Source organism: Coturnix japonica, chromosome 1 (assembly GCF_054131305.1).
Source record: "Coturnix japonica strain WE chromosome 1, WE-NBRP24, whole genome shotgun sequence".
Lineage (NCBI taxonomy): Eukaryota > Metazoa > Chordata > Aves > Galliformes > Phasianidae > Coturnix > Coturnix japonica.
The window spans coordinates 76,942,902-76,964,387 of record NC_140663.1 but is presented as its reverse complement, the minus strand read 5'-3'; the positions used below and the strand labels follow the sequence as shown (position 1 = coordinate 76,964,387).

The window sequence follows — 21,486 nt, the reverse complement described above, 5'->3', positions numbered from 1 at the left end:
AGTTGGAAAAATGACTCCAGTAATCTTTCCAGAAAAGTCAAACAGCATGAGATGTAAATAGCTGTGGCTACATGCACTCATCTCTTAGGAGAAGAAGAACTGATTCTTAAAGAAGTCACACCAAGAAGTAAAGGTATATTTTCAGAAAGAGCTCACAAGACCTTACCTTCCCAGATGTAACTTCTTGTCTTTAACTCTGTCCAGCATTTCCAGTTTCCAGTTTTCTTCTCTAAGCTGATGTTATTCTTCCAAAAGGCAATGATCTGCTGCTGTGTCTAGTTGTGAAGAGTGTGTATATAAGGTAACTCAATCTGCTTTCTGGACAGGTTTTCTTTTATAGAAAATGCCTGCCAAGAGGATGATTACTTAAACCTTCATGCCAAACTATCACATGTTAGCAGAACTTAACTGATATTTTTAGGCCTTTAAATGTTAAGTAGCTTCAGCAAAATAAATGCAGGTGAGTCTTGCAATACACTGCTCCTTAAGTGGAAACATTAGGTTTCCCAAGAACAACAACAGAAAAAACGCCACTCGTTTCATTCTTCAACACATATGCACAATTGTTCCTTGAGGAAGAACACTAAACTGCTGCCACAGAAATGATGATATATATCTTGGTTTTTCAGTTCTTTCAGACCAGTAGGCAAGGAAGGTGGCTTTAAAAAGAGAAAAAGTTGAAAAGTTCTTGACATTATGCAGCCTTTTTATTTTATATTTTTTCAACAGATATTGCTTGTTTCTTATGTTGATGCTGTTCATGAGTGAGAATTTGAGCCAGTCCTTCAGTTCAGGCACATTATGGTTCAGATCTATTTTCAGTTTTTGGTATCTGTGGGTTCTGTGAACAACTCTCAGATGACTCAGAAAACATTTCAGAGCTTAGGAACAAGAAGACTGAGGTACACTGCAGCTATGAAACTGGAGTAGAGGATTGGTTTTGTTTTAAGCCAGTGTAGATCTGATGTAAATCTGTGTCACCAAGAGGGAGAAATTCTCAGTGATTTGCAATAGCTCCGTTTAACTGGTGACAGTCACTCCTGGCAGCATTCCCTAGGGGTGTTCAGTCATCATTATCTAGTCCATCTTTTTGCTTGCTTTTCCTCGTCTACAATTACAGTTGTGTATTTTCAGTCAAAGCCAAGAGGCACTTTTCCTTCAGAGTGCTGTAAGAATTTTTGCTGTTTTACTCATTCTGTTCCTCAGAAGTTCATCAGACAAACTGCGGGGACTGCTTCTGGTATCTTGGCCTCCTGACAGCCCTATTAAGCATATTTTTTTTTTTTTTTTTTCCAGGAATTTTCTTAGTCTTTCTAGGAATAACAAGAGTCTTCTAGACGTTGGCAGCACTCTTGAGAAGGAGACTCCAGGATTTTTTTATTCCTTGTACCACTAGAAATAAGAGAATCACAGATGCCCCTTCATCTTACCCCTTGAGTATCCCAATATGTGGTCAAAAAGGAAGCAAATGTGCCTTGGGTTCTATGGCAAATACAGAAGTTTTTGAAACTGGAAGCCTTCACTTCCTTAGTTTGTTGAAATCATCAAGCCAACATTTTTCACATTTCTGGTCTGTGGAGAGCTTAGCAATTATGTTTTACTATAGTTTGCAGTTTAAACAAAACTGCTGATTTTCAAAGTTCTCTGCAATATGAATCTACCATTCTGTTTCCTTGTGTCTGGTTTTAGAAGGTGCCAGAATACCTGAGGAGAGAAAGATGGGTGAATATAGGTCTGAATAACCAGTGATTAATAACTGTCTGCAGATGTCATGGTTGATAGTATGTAGAAAGAAAACCTCTGACAAATTAACAAATACACATTCAAAAACATATCCAACTTTTGTCATGAGGAGATATTTAAAGGAAAAAATAATTTTTAAATTAAAGTGAGAAAAAACAAAAAACAAAAAGAACAACCCAACAGTGGAGATTTGCAAAAGCATATCTAGAATGGAATGGAATGGAATGGATCATGAAATAGAATAGAACTGCTTGGTTTGGAAAGGACTTTTAAGATCACCTAGTTCCAACCCCCTGCTACAGGCTGGGACACCTTCCACTAGACCAAGTTGCTCATAGCCCCATCCAGCCTGGCCTTGAATGCTTCCAGGGAGGGGGCATTCACAACCTCACTGGGCAATCTGCTCCAGTGCATCACCACCCACATAGTGAAGAATTTCTTCCTAAATTTAGTCTAAATCTTCCCTCTTCCAGTTTAAACAAACTAGTTTAATCACTAGTTTCATGAGAGAAGAGGCCAATCCCCAACCCACCACATCCTCCCTTCAGGTAGCTGTAGAGAGTGATACAGTCACTAAATAATCCAAGTTCCCTCATCATCATTTCATCTACACAGTCTTTCAGACACTCTGCCCCAAGCCTGCAGCATTGCCTGGGGTTGTTGTGGCCAAAGTGAAGGACCTGGCACTTGGATTTGTTGAACTTCATCCCATTGGCCTCAGCCCAGCAATCTAGCATGTCCAGATTGCTCTGTAGGGCCATCCTATCCCAGGCAGATTGACACCTCCTGCCAACTGCAAGTTGGTGTCAACTGCAGACTTACTGAGGGTCACTCAGTGCCCTCATCCAGTCATCAGTAAAAATATGGAAGAGGACAGGCTCCAGTGCCAACCCTGGGGAACGCCACTCATGACCGGTTGCCGGCTGGATTTAACTCCATTCACCACCACTTTCTGGGCCCAGCCATACAGCCAGTTCTTTACCCAGCAGAGTCTACCTGTACACGGACTGTCAGCTTCTCCAGGAGAATACTGTGGGAGACAGTTCAAAACCTTTGCTGAAGTCTAGGTAGACCACGTCAACAGCCTTTCCCTTATTTACCAAGCGGGTCACTAGATCGTAGAAGATCAGGTTGTTCAAGCAGGACCTGCTTTTCATAAGCCCATGCTGGCTAGGCCTGATCCCCCAGCTGTCTTGCACATGCCATGTGATCTCCCTCAAGACAATCTGCTCCATAATCTTACCTGGCACTGAGGTCAGGCTGCCAGACATGTAGTTCCTCAGATAATTTACTGGTACTTGGGCTGGTGAACATTGTTCATCAACTATGAAGAAAAACATGCCCATGATAAATCAGTATGAAAAAGCTTTTTCATAGTTACAGTGAAAAATTTCCACTATTTGTTTATACACCAAGAGGCTCTGATGAGAGAGAAAATGCATTTTATCCCCGAACACAGTACTGTCAATTGTCAATACCAAATATGCAAGTCATTTGTAAAATGAGAAAGTTTCAAACCTAATTATTAGAAACAATAGTATATTGGTAGAATTAGGAATATTAAGCAAGTTTATCTTTTTGTCCTATTCCTCTGTTCCCTACAAACAAATCTTGATACTGTAGATTTTCTAATTTGTAAAAAACACTGTAATATTGTGGAGAAAAATTGCAAGTAGAATAGCAGCACCTTGGTTAACATTTGCTTTTGGTTAGCTCATATAAATTTAATCACTAAAAACAAACAAGAAGATAAAAAAAAAAAAAGAAATAAAGGAAAGAAACACAAGGGACACAAGCTCTGTTTTCAGAGTTTTGCTCAAAAATGGACTTTGACTGCTTATAATATTCATATAATACTTGTAGGGATAAGTCACTTGGCACACAGACACAGGTGTGTATTGGGGTGGAAAGATAACAAGTAGCAAGAGGGAGCTCATCAGTGAAACACTGAATCAGGAAATTGCATGGGTCAGATTTTAAAGAGCTGTCATACCTTTGTAAGGTATGTGATCTTGAAGAGTCCTAGTAAGCATTTTGTCACTCAGACAAAATCTTGTCCACTACCTGGGAAGGAAACCATATAAATACATCATGAATGTAAGTAGCTACAAAAATGGTCATGGTTACATTGTCTGAATTACTTGAATTGCTTCAGTGTAACGTTGCAGTACAACCAAAAATGCATTAAGGAAATTAAAGTTATCTATTCTGTGCCACTTAACTCGGTTGGTTGGATACCAATGATGAGAGTACACAAAGTTTTGAACATTATAACATTAGGGCCTTCTAGGGTGATCCTTATTAGATACTCCACACCTCCTCAGGAAAGAAGGAACTGCAATGAAATGAAGAAAGTAGTATTTGTCTAATGCAGCGTTTGCGCCCTGGCTATTCAGCACAACTTCACAAACCATGTATTTCTGTTAGAACTTGGATATCCTTGTAAGATCCCCAGCAGGTGACCAGTCAACACTAGTGGGGGGCCAATAATGTTTAAATTAACCAGCTGTGGACAAATGGACATTACACATTGAACACAAGTTTATAGTACTGAGTAGTAACATTTCTCACTCTACCCATGGAGTAGAAGCTATGAAGTTTTGACATTATAAGTGGCCATCTTCAAAAACAGTTACAGCTACCCAGAGAAGCCCTAAGCTCTTGTTAACCTGCCTTACTCACTACCTCATGCACTAACTCTCTGTAATAAAACCACAGTACCACAATACACAATCCTGTGACACAGTCAATAATACACACTCAAGGAACACACTATTCCCTCTCTTCCCTTCACAATGGCCATTCTTGATTTAAAATCAGACATTTTGATTAAGGTACATCTGGTATGCCACAGATTTATTTATAGTAGAAAACAACAAACAACAGAGAAGACTGGTAGAGTACTCTACGTCAGTATTTACACAAAGGAAAAGCTGTATTCTCTTTTTCCGTGGTAACAATTTGTTCCTGTGCTGTCTGTATTTACTCATAAATGAGCTTTAATCTACTCCTATCCTGAATTTCTCAGGTTGATATCCACTTGGTAGCCCAGTTCTCTCTCATATCCTCTCCCCAAATTCCCTCATTTCTGTTCTGATATAAGGCACGCCCATTCTCATACTTTTTTTTTTTTTTTAATACTTTTTTCCCCCTGAACTTCGTTAGATCTTTGCTATTTACGTAGCACTGAATCCACAAGAAACTTATGCTTTGTCTCAGACTAAGAAGACATAGCATTACTGGTGTGATAGATACACCTGTCATTATGACAGTCAGTAGTAGGCATTACAGTCTCTGCCATATAACACTTCCAGCAACAGTGACTGCAGCTCTGGCTATTAACCTGTCTTTAAAACTGATTATGATCTCCAGATTTTTTCTTCTTTTTAGGGCAGTTCTGCATGTAGGTAGTTGCCCTGTTTTTGCAACAACTGTTAGCACTGTATATGCTAGAGTGGCACTGTATGTAATTAACTCTGTCCCACAAGGTAGTATTTATATATAAGATATCACAGCTGTAACAGCAGGGCAGTAAAAACAGTGTTCATACTAGTGATTAGGGTTTATAAAATATAAGCAGAATGTAACAATGATTGAGTTTTCTGCTTGGTTGACAGACATGCATGAAACTGAAGGTGCCATCACAGATAAGACCTGTTGCTTCAACAACACTGTAGAACTTAGCCATTTTCTTCCGTTACTTTCTTCAGTATAGCTGCAGTTTTCCATAAATACCTGCAGCTTCTTTCTTTGATTTATGAAATTCTTGGCAATGACTCAGTCTGTTATCATATTTGGGGACAATGCCAGCAAACACTTTTACACATTAAACCATCTCTGAATGTCAGATGTGAGGTACAAAAGGGGAAAAAAAAATCAGCAGGAAAGTTTTGAAATTGCTTTTGTTATATGGTGTAGAACCTATGCTAAACAACCTATGTTGTTTTGTTTTGTTGTTGTTTGTTTTCTAATTATTATCTTGTTGTTAAGTTTCTCGTTGTTTTTTATAAAGCTTCATCAAGGCTAGCAGTGGTGGGAAATCTCCAAATGATCCCTTCCAGCTTTAGATGTTATTCCTACAGTTTCCTATAACAACACTCAACATTTATAGTGAATGAAACATAAAAACCCTCTGTCATTATATCCACATAATATCCCTAAAGATACTTTGCCATTATGAGATGTTTTGGGATAACACTGAGACAATCTACATTGAGTAAGTCAGAAAGATCCCCAGCTCCTCTAACAGTGTCCCTAACATATCTCCTTTAACTGTAATACGTGGTATCATGAAAGGTACCAAACACAGCTTTGCTCCTCCAAAAATGAAATATCTTAACTTTATGAAACAAGCTGATTACAAAGTCAGTGACTGAGAAGGATACATGACTCAGCACAATTGTTCCAATCTATTGTTATTCTTTCTAGTGTTCTTGCCATTTTGATCAATATAATTCTCCCCACAGTCTGAATGGGAAAAAATGACTTTTTTATGACAGATGCTCCTTTCCTTACCTTCAGAATCTCAGCAATGATTTTCACACCATGGAAAAGGACAGCTGGAGAAGATTTAGGTCGTCTCAAACATTAGACTCTGACTTGGCTGATTTAGTTGAAAGGTTGACAAACTGAAACTGATTTAACAATAGATAAGAGACTGAATCAGATTAATCTATTAACAGTATGTTTAGGAAAGAGCACACAAAAGGCATTTGTGCTAGTTAAAGTAAATAGAGTCAAAATGATTATACTTATCTTCCTCTTGGATTTTCATTCCTACAATAGTTTAAGAGAGACCATGACACAGGATTTTAAACAGAAATGTAGATAAAATGATTATCTTCATTTGCTCAGAAAACTCTTCTAATTAGAGTGCATGTGGTGATCATCTGGAAAAGATAATGATAAGGTAGAATGAACAGACATAAAGAGCATGAGACCACTTATGTTCCAAGCCTGACACTGCTTAGGAAGAGCTGCCTTTGTGTGAATTCATTAATCAAAATTATGTGCTTGCTGTATCATCTTAGCCAGACTGCAAGTGGAAATATTTAAAGACATTTCCTTCAAATCCTGGCTCTTTCTGCTCTGTCTGGGTCAATAAATACTGAAAAAATGGCAGAGATAGAAGGAAAAGGACAATGAAATGAGTTATGAGTCAAGTGAGTTAAAGATGTCTAGGTTTAAGTAGTTTTACCCTTTAGATCTCACAGTACTGTAATGAATACACATAGGACAAAAATAAGTGCATGGTCCTATGGCTCTGGGGTTCCCAACATCATCACTGGGTTGAAGGTACAGCTGAAGGAGACATTAAATATCATAGCTTTTTCTGTGTCTCTATTTGTGATGTGACTATCCTCACCAATTAATGGATCAATAACATCTCTAGGCCTCCTTTTGCTGTTAACATATTTTAAAAAGTCCCTTTTTTGTCCCCCACAGTATTAGCCAGCCTCTAACTAAGCTTTGGCCACAGAGATTTTCTCCCTACAATGGAGAACAGCAACTCTATAGACCTATCAGTTCACCCAGCCTTTCTTCCAGTGGCCATACACCATTTTTTAACTTCCTAAGCTCTAGAAGAAGATCCCTGCTCAGGAAAGTCAGCCATCTGCCTTGCCTGTATGACTTCTGACATTTTGGAATTGTCTGTTTCTGTACTCCTAAGAGGTGATACTTAAAAAAGTTACCAGCACCGATGAACCCCAATGACCTCAAAAGCAATTCTCCTGTCGCCCTATATTATGGCATGATCATATCTATGTAGCACATACCAGCATACTGTGGTTAGTGCACACTAAGTAGAAAACTGCTCAGGTAGGAAAGTAGAAAGCAGAAAGTGAATTAAGGTGAGCTGGAGGAAAGAAGAAAATGATAGGAAGAGACAAAGGAAAGGAAGAAAAGGAGACAATAAAGGGAAGGTATTCGTAAACTGAAGATATATTAGAAGAATAAGATAGATTTGAAGAGGAGAGCAGTAAGAACATCACTCATACAATTACCAGAAGCAAATCACTTAAGCAAGTGACTTAAGCAAGTCACTTTTCACTTGTGAAAAATTTATCCAGGACACAGATTGTTTTCTGCTGGCATTAGAAATAACATAGTTATCTGTTGCTTTCCCTTCCCTTTGCAGCAGACTATGCAACATGGGTTCAGCAGGACCCTATGTCAGACTTCAGGTTGCTTATGTGTTATAGCATTATGTACCAATGAATGGTTCAAGGTTAGAATATGTCTAAAAGTATATTTGCTCTGAGGGTTGGATCTGAATTCTGCTTTCTAAAAGAGAAGGACTGAGCTCAATGTATCTGAAAACTAGACACAACCACAGACTGGTTGTGAGTCACAGGGGTTCAAGAGAAAAGCAGCCTCCTCTAACTCTCAATTTTTCCCCCCGATTTATACCAATGCTTGAATCAGCTGTGAAAACTGGCCAAGAGATCTAATCTTTTCCTTGCTGGGAGTCCTGATGGGACCTTGAGAAAGTCATGCCATCCTTATTTAAAATCTTGTTACTCATAAAACTGTACACTTACCTATCTTCCTAACTGCCTTTCTAATTACTATTTCTTTCATTTTTTTCTATATGGAATTAAAGGAATTGAGATCTTTTAATGTAGTTCTCAAAAAAACCACCAACACTCTAAGCACAAAACTAAGGGGGAATCTTAATTCGGGTTAAGATAATGATCAGGCAGTGTGAACTGGGCTGGCTGAAGTTTTTAAGATTATAGAGAAGACCAGAGTTGGGCAGAAGAGGCTTAGCCCTTGTTCCACTCAGAACTGCTCTGTCTTTACTGTTATAATAGCTGAATGCCAACATAAGCTCATCACATACAGTTTTCTTGTTTATATGCATCTTCAAGCCCATGGGCAACAATGAAAAGTGATAGATGGCACAAATTTCTCTTTGGTCGAGATAAATAAATTAAGATACATTTTGCTTTCCACTTCTTAGGAAGATGTTATGCAACTATGAGGCCACTAAGGAGATTCTGGAACTAATTCACCCAGTAATTACAACATTTTTAATGTCATAAATATTGCCACACACAGAGGAAGGATGAGACATCAAATTAGATTAAAAAAAGGATGGGCACACACTGTAGTTCTCTATTGTCTTCAGTGAAATTCACTTTCATTCTTATAGTGATATCAGACTGTCTGAACCATTGCTGGTAATTCGCAAGCCCTGCTTTGACATACATAGAGTCCTTCAAAGAAATGTGAGCATTCTGTTGACGTAGCACCCACTTGCTTAGAATATGCCACTCAAAGAAGTTTCTTACCTTCACATGGAACAAAATGTGATCACCCTATGGCTAGAAAGAATAATCATTACCGCCTTGAGAATACAGAAACAAAGCTTTTTTCTTTCATTTTCTTATGAGGAATTAATCGAAAATCTTTCTTTTCCAAGTGCTGGAAAGCAATTTAAAAGGACAAAAATGCTACACCCTGTTGCTATGTCATGTAATACTGGTATTTCTTTCTGAAGGCCAACTCACTTGATCAGATGACTGCACATGACCTTCAACTCCCTTGGCAGAAGTAGTCTTTCATCAGTCTGGTTAAAGATCTAAAGCAGAAAAATTTGAATCCCTTGGAAACAAGGCAAATAGAGAAAAACCTCCAAATTATTACGTATTTTAAACAAATCTTGTGACTTTGCTATCATCTTCAACTGGGTGGATTGGGCAATGTCGCACCTCCTTATCTTTCACTTTACTTTGCTGATAATCTCTGCGCCTGAGATAACATTTTACTTAACAAGCAATATCATTTTAAGAGAACTGTGTTAAAGGATGTTACCTTCGAGGACATTTGTGTAATGCATGGCAGAAGGAGGCCTCAGAGGACACTCAGGTTCACACCCCTTTAATGTTTCATCCTGAATAAAAGCAGAGCAGGAAGATAGGCTAATCCCCCAGAAAGCTTACTATCTAATGATCCATGCAGTTATTTTTGGATACTCAGCTTGAAACACAACATGCTAGTTTTCTGAAGTCCCAGGGAGCAGTTGATCTCAGCAAGAAGAACTAGAGTTGAGAGTCTTCAGCATCCTTCAAGACAAGACTAAGGAAGAAAATAAACTCTTAGGCAGAGAGTTTCAGGGCCAGCACCTCTGCTTGGCATTGTTTTGTTAAAGGCATATGGACTGCTAACAGGAAACTAAGCTGTTTTACTAGGGCCTAGCACACTGCAAATCCCCCAGATGTCAAAGATCACAGCACTAGCAAACCTTCTGAAAACGGTCCTGCTTGTTCTTGTCTACATCAGAATGTAATGCAAAGCAGAGCCTACATTCTCCAAATGGTTCATTGTTCATTGTTTAATATTTTACAGTTAGTACAACTTGACTGATATGACTTAAGAAGATTCATTAAAAAAAAATAAAAAAAGAGGGACCAATTTATTCTTAACTAAAGCACAACATCTATTCTAACAAGCAGTAAGCAGGGACAACACAATCCCTCATTTAGGACTCTAGGCTTACCTGAGTTTGTGGTTCAAGGCTTGATTTTGACTTTGATTCATTCTTAACTTGGCTATATCATACAGAAAAGAGCTCAACATTTCTTGTTTAAATATTTTGCATCTAATTTCACTGAAGCTAACTTCTCAGTGTGAGTAGTGGGTCTATTTTAACTTCAGATATCCTATATACTCACCCACTTATGCATTTTAATCACTCATGTTACAGTGCCAACACCACACTGTTCGCAGCACAAGCCTAAAGATATGAAATGGCCATCCTCTGCAGTCAGTACTCCTTCACAGTTGCTTAGCAAATGGGAATTACGGATGTGGAATTTATGTGAGGGTCTAAATATCCAGAAATTCTTTGAAAAGAATTTTTTAGCAAATGTGCAGAACTTGCTTTCATATACTCTGAGATAAGCACTCACATTTTAAAAATGGAGGCCACAAGTAAAATTACTGCTGTATGGAAATAGTTAATGGGCTCATACTGAGTCATAGACGTTTTTGAAACTAACAAAGGGGCAGCCCCAATTTTCTTCTTTCTGCCGAAGATGCTGCATTGCCACTTCTTATTAACACACTAACTAGTTGCCCTGACCTTTTAACAAAAGGTCAAGTCGATCTTCAACACAAAATATGGTTTCATTAGGTATAAGGTTAACAGGAAGGAATTATCTTATGGTTTCTCCTGATGTAAGTAACTTATGTTTTATAAATAAAAGAAAGAAAAATTTGGAAAGTGGTGCTATTGGTTTGGGGTTTTTTGTTTGCTTGTTTGTTTGATTGATTTTGAGCAATTCACAAACTTGCTTTTAAGCAGCTTAAAATTCTTTAAGCGATGTCCTCAAAGCCAGTGACATCTCTTTGCATACATATCCATTTTCCTCTGGAAAAAAAAAAAAATTAAAAAAAAAAGTGTTGGAGAAACTTAATGAGCCTTATGTCTCCAAGGTTTATCAGAACACATATCTGCCTATTTCACAAAATAGATATGCAGTGAGCATTACTCCTCCAATACATTTGATCTGTCTCTCACTCTCCCTCTAGTTTTGGTATCCTTTCAAATGCTTTCATCTTGAAGGAACTGAAAGCAGAACCAAGATAACAAGCTAGATGCTGTCTAATGTTTAGATTCATCAGAACTTAAATTAGAAGTGGAAAGTATGTCCTACTTTCTATTTGTAGCTACAATTGTGTATGTGGTACAGGATGTGTCTTCTGTCAAATGTTGTTTTAAGTATCCTAACAAGTTAATTAGCGTTAGAAGGTAACAATACAGGCACAGGTTAAGTCCCAGATGGCAGACATAAATGTTCTCTAGACCAAGAGAGGGCAAGGAAGATAAGCATGAAAGCAACTTCCTCCTCTCTACCCCTTCCTGCCACTGCATAAAAGCTCAACTGCCTCATGTGAAAGAGGGAAGTGTTTTTCAGTCACTCCATTCTTGACAGAAAATAAAAGATGGATTGTCATGTTTGTGACTAAACTTGTGACACTTATTGAGTGGGAGGCACCAGCAGAGTACAGCACCTACCACAAAGACTTTCTAGCACCAGAACTAAGTGTTGCGGTAATAAAATACTTCCCTCAACTCTATGTAGTTCTACTAGTTTTGCTTGTATCATCATAGCATCAGAAGACCCAAAATGGAATATGTATTGAATAAAACACATACACAAAAAATACAAAGACTAAAGCACAGTAAAGTACAGATGGAACTTCAAAATCCAGTCTTTAGCTGATCTTAAGGACAGCTCTTCAGTAAATCACAAGGTAAAAAAAACCTGAGTGACAAAATTCAAATGAATTCTAAATAAATCACGGGTACTTGTATGCATTGCAGAAGCAACAAGAATATTGCCTAGAAGGGATGAGAATGTCAGACACTCCTACAGATCCTCCCACAGAAAAGCATTTATGTGGGACAGAGAGCAAGAAAAGAGAAAAAGAAGAAAAGAGTCAAGAAATACATCTAATGTAAAACAAAATTATTCCAATATCAAATTAATTGGTTATAATTTGTCTTCTTGTTCTACCCACAAAAGTAGCTTTGTGTAACAATTTTATCAGAAATGACTGGATTCACTCTCTGAAGACAAGCAGGGCTTGATCTTGACAAATACAGCAAGTAATGATTTGCATATAATCTTCACAGAAGGCCTAGCACACATGAAACAATGTCTTAGAGTTTTCCTTGGAACTCTTTGTTTAGCTGATGACTTATTTTATAAGTTTGTAAGTATTTTCACATGGTAACTTGAACAAAAATATCAGTCTGTGACCTCAGGACTTTGTTACATCACAGTGAATCAGAAACAACCCCACTGTGCTCTGTGAGTTCCTCCTGGCACATACAAAGAGAAAACAGAAGTCAGGATCTGGGGCCCAGGTTCCAGACCGAGCTGGAAGAGACAGATAACTACTCTCAATCACATAAAAGAAAAGCTCAATATACAAACAAAAGAGTCACCCTGAATTGTCAGCAGACACTGAACAGTTCATATTTTAGTACTGAAAAATTAAATAGAATGGATTGCCACGAGACTCTTGTGAAAAATTGCCCTCTTAATCTTATTTTTTTCAAACCAGTCATCCATATTAACGTCATTTTTCTGCTGCTGAAACGTAGAGTGGGGACACTGCCTTTATTGTGAATCTTTTTTTTTTTCTTCTCTGTTTCTGGCAAGCATCCTAGATCTTGTAATTTAATATTCCTGCCAAAAGCACTGGAAACATTTGAGATGATCCTCACGGGATTAAGGACAAACTGCGGATTACATTCTTGGCATTGGGCTGCACTGGAAGCCTGCATTTTTCTTGCTGTTCCTGAAAATTTGTGAACTAAACAAACAAGGCTGCAGCAGAATGAAGAACAACTCAGTGCTGTTTTATTTCTGCTTCTCAGACCATCAATGCATTGCCAGAATATTAAGCGACAAACTTAGATCCAAGGATCCAATGTACTCCTACTCTTATCTGGAGAATATGCTTCAGTTAAGTGGATGTGTTTATGCTCATTAACCCAGTATTTACATTAATAAAATGAAAATATGCTGTGGTGCAGCTAAAGGCATGAATTTTATTTTATTTATTTATTTTCCTGTAGATTGAGAAACATATACTTGGCCATGAATTCTACTCCTGTTTCACAGATGTGAGGGATGAATAACTTAAGGACACCCAAAGTGATTTGGATCAAATCTCGAAAAACCTAAGCTGCTTCACCTGACAGTGGCCAGTAATGGGTACTTTAGGAAAGAGTACAAAAAAACAGGGCAAGACTGACTCTTCCCTTAATACTCTAGTGAGGTTACCTGCGGTAACACCCTGAGACACTCAGTCTTTCAGTTTGGTTCTACAGGGATCTATAAAAACAACTTGCTTTTCTTTGATTTAAGCCTGCTGCCTGGGAACTTCAACTACATTTGGTACTGTGAGAGAATAATCCTTCCCTAACAACTCTCTGTGACATACGCTTGATATCAGGGCATCAGCAGTAGAACCACTATTTGTCCCAGCAGTGAGGCAGAGGCTGATTAAAAGCTACAGGAGGAGATACAGAGACATATTAGATAACAGGAGTTTCACTTTTTGCAGATACTATAACCACAAATTGCAGGGAAATCTTTTACATAAGTGCAAGTGAAATGGCTGAGATAAGGACAGTAAATGCAACACTGTCTCCAAATTAGCAAGAAATCAATCAGTTTTAAAATAATAATAACTTAAAAAACTTGCTTATTTTCTATAGCATAAAATTCCCCCCCCCCCCCCCCTCCCCCAAAAATAGGGATGTTTCCCAACACACCCATTCTTTCATGAAGCCCAGGGTTATACTATATAATATTGCCGTAATCCTCTGTGACCAAACTGCCCTGAAAATGCAACAGAACTGAGTTAATATGTTTTTAGAGAAACATCTATATACTAATAGACTGTTTCACTGATATAAGTGGATTGGATTATTATATAATTTGGATTATCTAGCAACAACAACAAAAAAAATAACTCAATTTTCTTTTACATTGGATGGTTCAGTTAGTATTTCACAACCTTATGGGACCCAATGCACAATTGTAGGATAGGTTAATATTGTTGCCAACTTCTTGTTGTAAATCTAATATCCTTTGTTTTCCTTCTTGTGGCTAAATATAAAACAAGAAAGAAACGGATCACAACAAGAGAGGGTCACAGCGATACCAGGATGTGGGAACTGAATGAATATTCAGTTAGTGTAATATATCTATATCCTCCACTTCCCCAAGGTCACAGATGTGACCTTTTACATATTTAAGAAACTGACTGTAAAAATGCTAATGATGGATCAAAGGCCAATTCTTAATGATGAATCAAAGCCCAATTTTTAAACGCATTTTGGTAATGTGCAACTGAACTTTATAACCAAAGTGAAAGCCTATCTTAAAAGCAGCAAAGATAGGTGGGTTCTCTATGCCCCATAATGTTCACATGGTCCCTGCTTTTAAAAATGAAAGCCATCTTTAATTCTTCCGTTTATAGAGAGATGAAAACATAAGAACTTTCCCAAAGCTTCCTATTAAAAAACAAATTAAGCAAGAAATGCTTCTGTGACTGCCTGGTATCTCACAGTAATGAGGACATCTGTAAGAGAGCAAACATTTAAAACTGATGGGAGAGGAAAATTCATTGGTGTTTTCAACAAGTAAGAGTAGAAAAATGCACTTCTCTGCAAAAGAAGACTCAGGATAGTCATAAGAATTGTGTACATGGTCAAAAAAAGGCTCCTGGGGAAAAGCAGTGATGAACATGTGATTATCTGGATAGGGACTTTCAAGGCAGTTTTAAAGAACAGGGGAAGAAAGGCATCAGGACAGTGCTCTGGGTTTTATTACATTAAAAAAGGAATGAAACTGAAGAAGTACCCAGAAGGGGAAGATATTGTGGCACTGAAAACCAGTATTGTCTGGGACATTTTGTTTCACTTAAAAGCTAAAAAAGACAATGAAGTCCCACAGAAGTCAGGACAAAACATGTGAAGGCTGAGTTGTACAAATAGGCAAGAAAGGAAGTCTGATGCTGAGATGCTGAGGTGGTGCACCTACACCTCATCAGAATTTCCAAGACCTTGTCATAAGGGATTATACAGAGCAAGCTGATGGAAAACAGTAGTACCAGTAAATGGTAATGGATTTCAGCATGCTAGCAAGCTCCACAAATCCATTTTAGTCCATGCAAGCCACACCACACCTGGCAGAGTTCCTTCAGAGTTCAGTCCACTTTGGAAAACTAACTTAAAATATGCTACCAGCCTCCAAGCAAACAGTACCCAGAAGCTTCTACTCTGTCCTTTGCTGTCCGCTGTCCTGCAAAGTACAACATTAATCTACAGAGGAGGCTCCTCCACTTCTCCACACTAACTCAGTCCACAGAACCCCTGTCCATAGACCTGCCTCTACACTCCCCAGCTTCTTGTGGGGAGTGTCATAATGGTCTTAATGCCAAGTCCACAGAGCTAGACTAACATAAGAGAATTAAAAAACTCTAGCAAAAAAAGGAAGTGAAAGCTGTGATTCAGAAGGTGGTGATTCCTCTTTGGTAAGACTAAAAACAGACACTTATTGATTGACTTTTTAAGGTTCTCTTTCACAAACCAGACTCAAAAGTTCACAATAACAAAGCATTGTTTGTTCTTCACCACTCTAAGAATTTCTTCCTAACACCTGGCCTATACTTACCATCTTTTAGTTTAATGCCATTCCCCTTTGAATTTTTTGAAAGACTGAATGATCGTAGAATTCTCTTTGCTTAGATAAAATATCCAGTCAAATCTCTAGATAATGAAAAGTTTCTTCCAAGCTGAAGATCATTGTTCTTAAATGCTTCATAGCTGACTTTTAGACCGGATGTTCTTCTTCCTTCCTTCATTTGCACTGTGACTTGCACTGCTAGAGCTGCTGTCATGGTAATTGCATCCACCCCAAACCCTTAAGGTAATGAACCCAAGTTATACAATGCTGATGGTGGAGAAGAGTGTGTATTGTAAGCACTGTATCCAACTCCAACTGTTTTCTTTATATTTCAGTGATTCCAGAATTGTCTGCTTCAAGTTCCGCTCCAAATTTAGCAAGTTCCTGGTCAAGTTTTCTCACATGATGGTTTACCAAAACATATATTTAATTAGCCAGCTGTACTTATTCATCTGCATCTTCCAAAGCCTCATGATAATTGTTTTTTATTAATGTCATTTGTTCTTTTCTCTGTTCAGGATTGTTTTTCTTTATGTTCATTAAAAAAGCATTTAACCTCTGTTCAAGCTGATCCATTACATCCTGCACTTGCAGGTCCATCCTATGCATTTTGGTGAACTTGTCATGAAGATTCATGGGCAGCTCCTTGATCATGTCCAGACAGTTCTCTGGATACAGCATGGCAGTGGCTGGACTAATGCTAGTGAGCTTCTCAGCATCAGCAGCTCATCCCTTCCAATATGGTGCTGACACCAATAACACTGGTGGCTCAGAGTCAAGGTTAAGTGATGTGTTCCTGGCAGATACTTTGCATGTACTGACAGTCATCACTATTCAATTATTAGACTAGAGTTGTCCATCTCCTGGTGAAGAGACACCTTAGAGTGCCCTGGTGGCATGGAGAAGAATTTCACTATCTTTTTAGATATTCAAGAGAGAGGAAACATCAATAAAACTAAGAGGAGATGAATTATAAAGAAGTCCTGCTGACCCACAGAATTCCTGGGGAGATGATTTTCTAGCTGTAGAAAATCAAGTCCTTGAATGGGCATTTAGAAGAGAGGTCTGTTAATATAAGTAAATGCAGACTGTAAGGCTGATGCAGAGCCTTGAACACTGCAATAAACTGTACAAAAGGAATGTGAACAATTATTAGAAGTTACTGGTCTGAGTACAATTTAGTCTGGTTGATTAGAGATGAACGAGAACCTAATGGCATAGCTTTTATCCCGCTACCATGCCTTGTGCAGGGAAAAGTTTTGGGCACACAAGCAGATAACACTTCCACAATCTTCACCCAAGCTGCTGGTGTTACTGTTACTGGTGTTACACAGAGAGCAGTTTTAGCATCTGGAACATCCTTCTTCCTCTTGCCTTTTTCTTTTATAATTCATCTCCAGAAACAGGCATCAGGCACTCCTCTTCTGGCAGCCTTTCAGCATGCTAATTCTTTCCCATTTTCCAGACTTGGGGGTAGTGTTACTAATCACAGACTCTCCTGTGACTTCAGGAGGGGCAGAAGCTCCTGCTGGCTCTGGCATGTTTTCTCCTTAAAGAGACAAACCAGATGGGAACTCCCATGACACTGTCTCTGTTATAGCTCTGTTACATTACTATCTTACTAAAAATACTTCAACAGATGCAGAGCTAATTCATTCAATGCTGTAAGGTTTTGTCCATACTCTAGAGGTTAAATAATAGCTGGAGAAGTATAAATCTGACAGTATCTTTTTGCTCACTGTTTCTCAGTGTTCTTCAGCTGGTGACCTTATCTGCATTCACCAAATAAAATAGAAGTTGCAAAGTTTCTGAAGCCATTCACTTTTACCACAAAAACGAAAAGTACCACCAGTGTGGTTTTGTGATTCCTGAATGGTTTTTGCAAAGGGTTAAGAATAAATGCGCTCTTGGGAAAGGGAAGAGAAATATCTTATTTCATACTATCCGTGTTTTCTGAAACCCTTAGAATCAAGAGCATTGCTGAACTTAAGGAAGCAGAAGCTCATGATTTTAGATCTACAGATCTTGAGTTTTAGTTCTTGTGGTTATATATAGGAGGATTTTTCTGGATCTCTGCGGAGCAGTTTCAATCACACAGTATATACCTGTTATTTGGAATTAGCTGCTCACACAAGTCTCTTAAGAGCAATGAGCTAATTCGTCTAGTCCAGAAGTTTAACCATAAACAATGTATCAGTTATTCCAAGAAAGATGAAACAGTGTGTCTCTTGGCTTCAGAATGGACTTTCATAACAGCAAACATTACATTTAGTCTGTAAAAAATTAGTACAGTGGCATGCAAGAAAAAAGAATATATTGTGACACTCCCCCTTGGGCAGGAAACTAGTGTTTTTGACCTGGATTTTGGTACAGGAAAGAAAGCAGGAAATCCACTCCAACAGATCACTTCTTCTTGAACTTTCCCACTCTTTGAAAGCCTGGAAGACAGATCCTAATTTGGCTCCTTAGCCTTGAGTGAATCCACAAATGCAGCAGCTATGCAATGAGCTTTGGATAATTACTGATGTTTTATTGAAGACAGTACAAAGCAATGGCAAATCTGAAGGCAGAGCTGAAAAAAGGGTTTAGAGGAAGTGGGAAAATAATATACAGACTTCTAATTGCAGGGAAGACTATAAATCCTGATCTGGAGTGTCAGTACATTTCTAAATGAAGTTGAACACAGCACATTTTGGGACCTGATTGAGAGTGAAAAGCTTTCCAAGGGACACACTCTACTTGCAAAGCTACATTTTCCTTACTCTGTCCTCTTCTATTAACACTATAAAGGTGATAAAACATTAGGAGGAAGAAAGTCTTTCCTGAGGTATTTTGTAACTTCTCTTACCTTCTTGCAGGTAGACTAAAGCAACTTCAGTGAAGCAGTTTTCTGTTCTGTAGTTTCTCTTTCCCTCCTTCATATGTCCAGGAGAATCGGTCCTGAATTTCTGCATTAAAAACAAGAAAGAAAGAAAGAAAGAAAAGAAAAAGAAAAAAAGAAAAAGAGAAAAAGAGCAATTAGGTGGAACCTTCCAAGCAGACAAATTGCTGAGATCACAGATAGAGAAGGAAAGGTTATCAGCTTTCTCTTACAACCTTCACATCACCTCCTGTTTCAGCTCAATTCTCAAAGATTTTACTTCTCTCATACATCCAGAAAAAAAAATCATTCCTCTTATATTGCCACATAAAACCTTTGAGATGACCTCTATTAAACAACAGTACTTGCTAGATTCTGCAAGTTCACAGCAGCACTTAGAACTCACAATCAAGACTTGGTGTAACAGAGTAAACGGGATAAGATCTGCTCCTTTAACTTCACAAGCAACGCCAACTTGAAAGCAATTTTTTCTGCTTATCTTCTAATTCTCTGATAAGCAGCTGTACTAATTTAGTGCTCATAACAAAAGTGTCAAACAGAGCCAGTGAAAGCATTGTTCCTGTCTCAGTCTGAATCAGACCTGATCATGCTTCACTACCTTAGACCAGTTTGTATCTCCTTTACAGTTTCTCCTTTTCTTTTGTTATTATGTTACTTGAGCACAAATCCTCATAAATAAAACAAGACAGACAATCCCTACATACAGGCAGCAGGAATTTTTCAGAACTCTTTAAAGAACAAAGGAAGAGAACTTGCAATATTCTTTTCTTCATTGGAGATCCCCTTACATAAACATGTAGTTATGACTCTCCTCCCCTCCTGAGGTCACTGGAGTCATTTCAGCCTTCTCTAGAATCACACTGGCTTGCGTTAGTAGAAATGATGGCTACTCTGAATAGCATCGGTCTCACTGAAAAAATAAAAACCAAGGAAGCATAAGACTCTCGCTACCACATTATGTACAGGTATGAAAAACATCTAAATGGATGATCCACTAAGTAATACAATATTAAACATCATGTAAACTTTCAAAGCTCAATTTCAATTTCAATCAGTCTTTCAAAACTGACACTGAGATGCCATAGGGAAACCAAGATCTTGGAATTTCATCTAGACCACTAAAAAAGGTTCAAGTATATTTCTGCTGATTCAATTTTTAATTAAGCAAATGCAAGACCTATTTCCAAAGTTTCTTTTTGCCTTTGACCTAAACTCATGAGAACTATTTTTTTCCCTGTCTTCTTCATTTCCAGAAGTATCAGAAGAGCGTATAAATTCAATGGCACACACACAAGTTGAAATTCCCCAAGCTTCAACTCAACAGCACACACTGAAAGCACAGATAAAAATGTAAGCTACTTTTCTTAAGGTCTTATCACTGTAGTTGTTGAGCTTCTTACGTGTGTGCAATATGTGCTACCCTTCTCAGTACTGTAGAGTGTGGTAAGACAAAATAATGTGGTGAGGAACGTTAATTCAAATGCTGAACAACGTTTCCTTTACTGGCCAGCACAGTTTGGTTGTACATACATAAACAGGGCTATAAATAATCATTCCTGCATCTTTCTCACTACTGCAAAAGGAAGGTATATGGGATTTGCTTGAAGTTTCAACCTCAACCTGCTGTTGTTACAGCAAAGAAGAACCTCACAAAGGAGGACCTCACAGACTGCTAAGGATGAGAGGACTCAGCAAATAGGGGGAGCATCACATTTACAGTGTCACTCCCCCTCACTTTCACCAGAAATTGCAGAGTAACCAAACTCCAGCAGCCAGCCTGAGAAATCCTACTCAGTAAAGACATCATGCTTTCAAGGTTCAGCAGCAAGCAAATGCTGACCTGATAATATAGCAACAGCAATAGAAATTCTTGCTAGATGTGAGGAAAAAAAATATATTCCCTGTGATGTGATTGCAGTGCTGGGGTAGGAGCCCAGGCACAAGAAGAAACTTGCACACAAAAGCAGATGAACAGAAAGGCCCTGAGCAGCCTTATCCAGACAGGGAGCCACGAGCTCCTGGACTAGAGACATCTAGAGGAAGTGGCCCTGCCCAGCCTGAAATGAGGTATTACAGCTCTCCATGGATAAAGAATGGTGCAAAGAGCTGCTTGGTGCAGCTGAGCTAAGCAATCTTACCACAGCCCATGTAGTGTCCTCCCTCAGCCTCACATCTCTACTGCAAAGGACACTTCCTTCACTCCTGCTGCTTGTGGTTTAGGTCTCCTAGTTCATCCTGGGATCTTGAAAGGATCCTGTCCTCCACAGCTGGTAACAGAAAAGAGTCGAGCCCAGAGGTCTCTTTTCCTTCTTACTTGCAGAGCTTCAGCAGTTTCACAGCATCCTCTGCTGCCAAAGAACAGAATCAAATAAAAAACAGCCTAAGCCTTGGAGTGAATGTAGTCACTTTACACCCTTATTCAAACTACTTGACAAGGAAAAGAAGCAGATAATGAAGCCCCAGTCCACGTTAGGGACATCAAGGGTAGCAAGGGTGATCTCCTCTTAGATACTACTGCTGTAAAGCACTCCTTAAATAATAGTAGCTCACTGTTACCAGGAACTGTCATATGCCATTGTACAAATCTTGCAGGATCAGACTTCTGACACAGCTGATACTTTTCTCAGGATAATTCTGACGTGGGTC

General features: G+C 38.5%; 1 protein-coding gene across 4 annotated transcripts in view; it reads right to left on the bottom strand.

Moving 5' to 3' along the window:
* Nucleotides 1-21,486, bottom strand: part of ST3GAL6 (ST3 beta-galactoside alpha-2,3-sialyltransferase 6) — a 68,579-nt gene that overhangs the window by 46,025 nt on the left and 1,068 nt on the right. Inside the window, exons 2-8 of one of the 4 annotated variants that reach the window (XM_085525611.1) lie at nt 20,979-21,188; nt 19,629-19,750; nt 18,808-18,907; nt 6,259-6,632; nt 3,737-3,807; nt 2,987-3,067; nt 167-1,704 (exon numbers count right to left, since the gene is read on the bottom strand). The gene's annotated coding sequence lies outside the window, so the exon portion shown is untranslated. Of the gene's footprint in view, nt 1-166; nt 1,705-2,986; nt 3,068-3,736; nt 3,808-6,258; nt 6,633-18,807; nt 18,908-19,628; nt 19,751-20,978; nt 21,189-21,486 lie in introns of those variants that run through there. The other 3 variants (XM_085525639.1, XM_085525606.1, XM_085525599.1) reach the window with 3 other exon arrangements.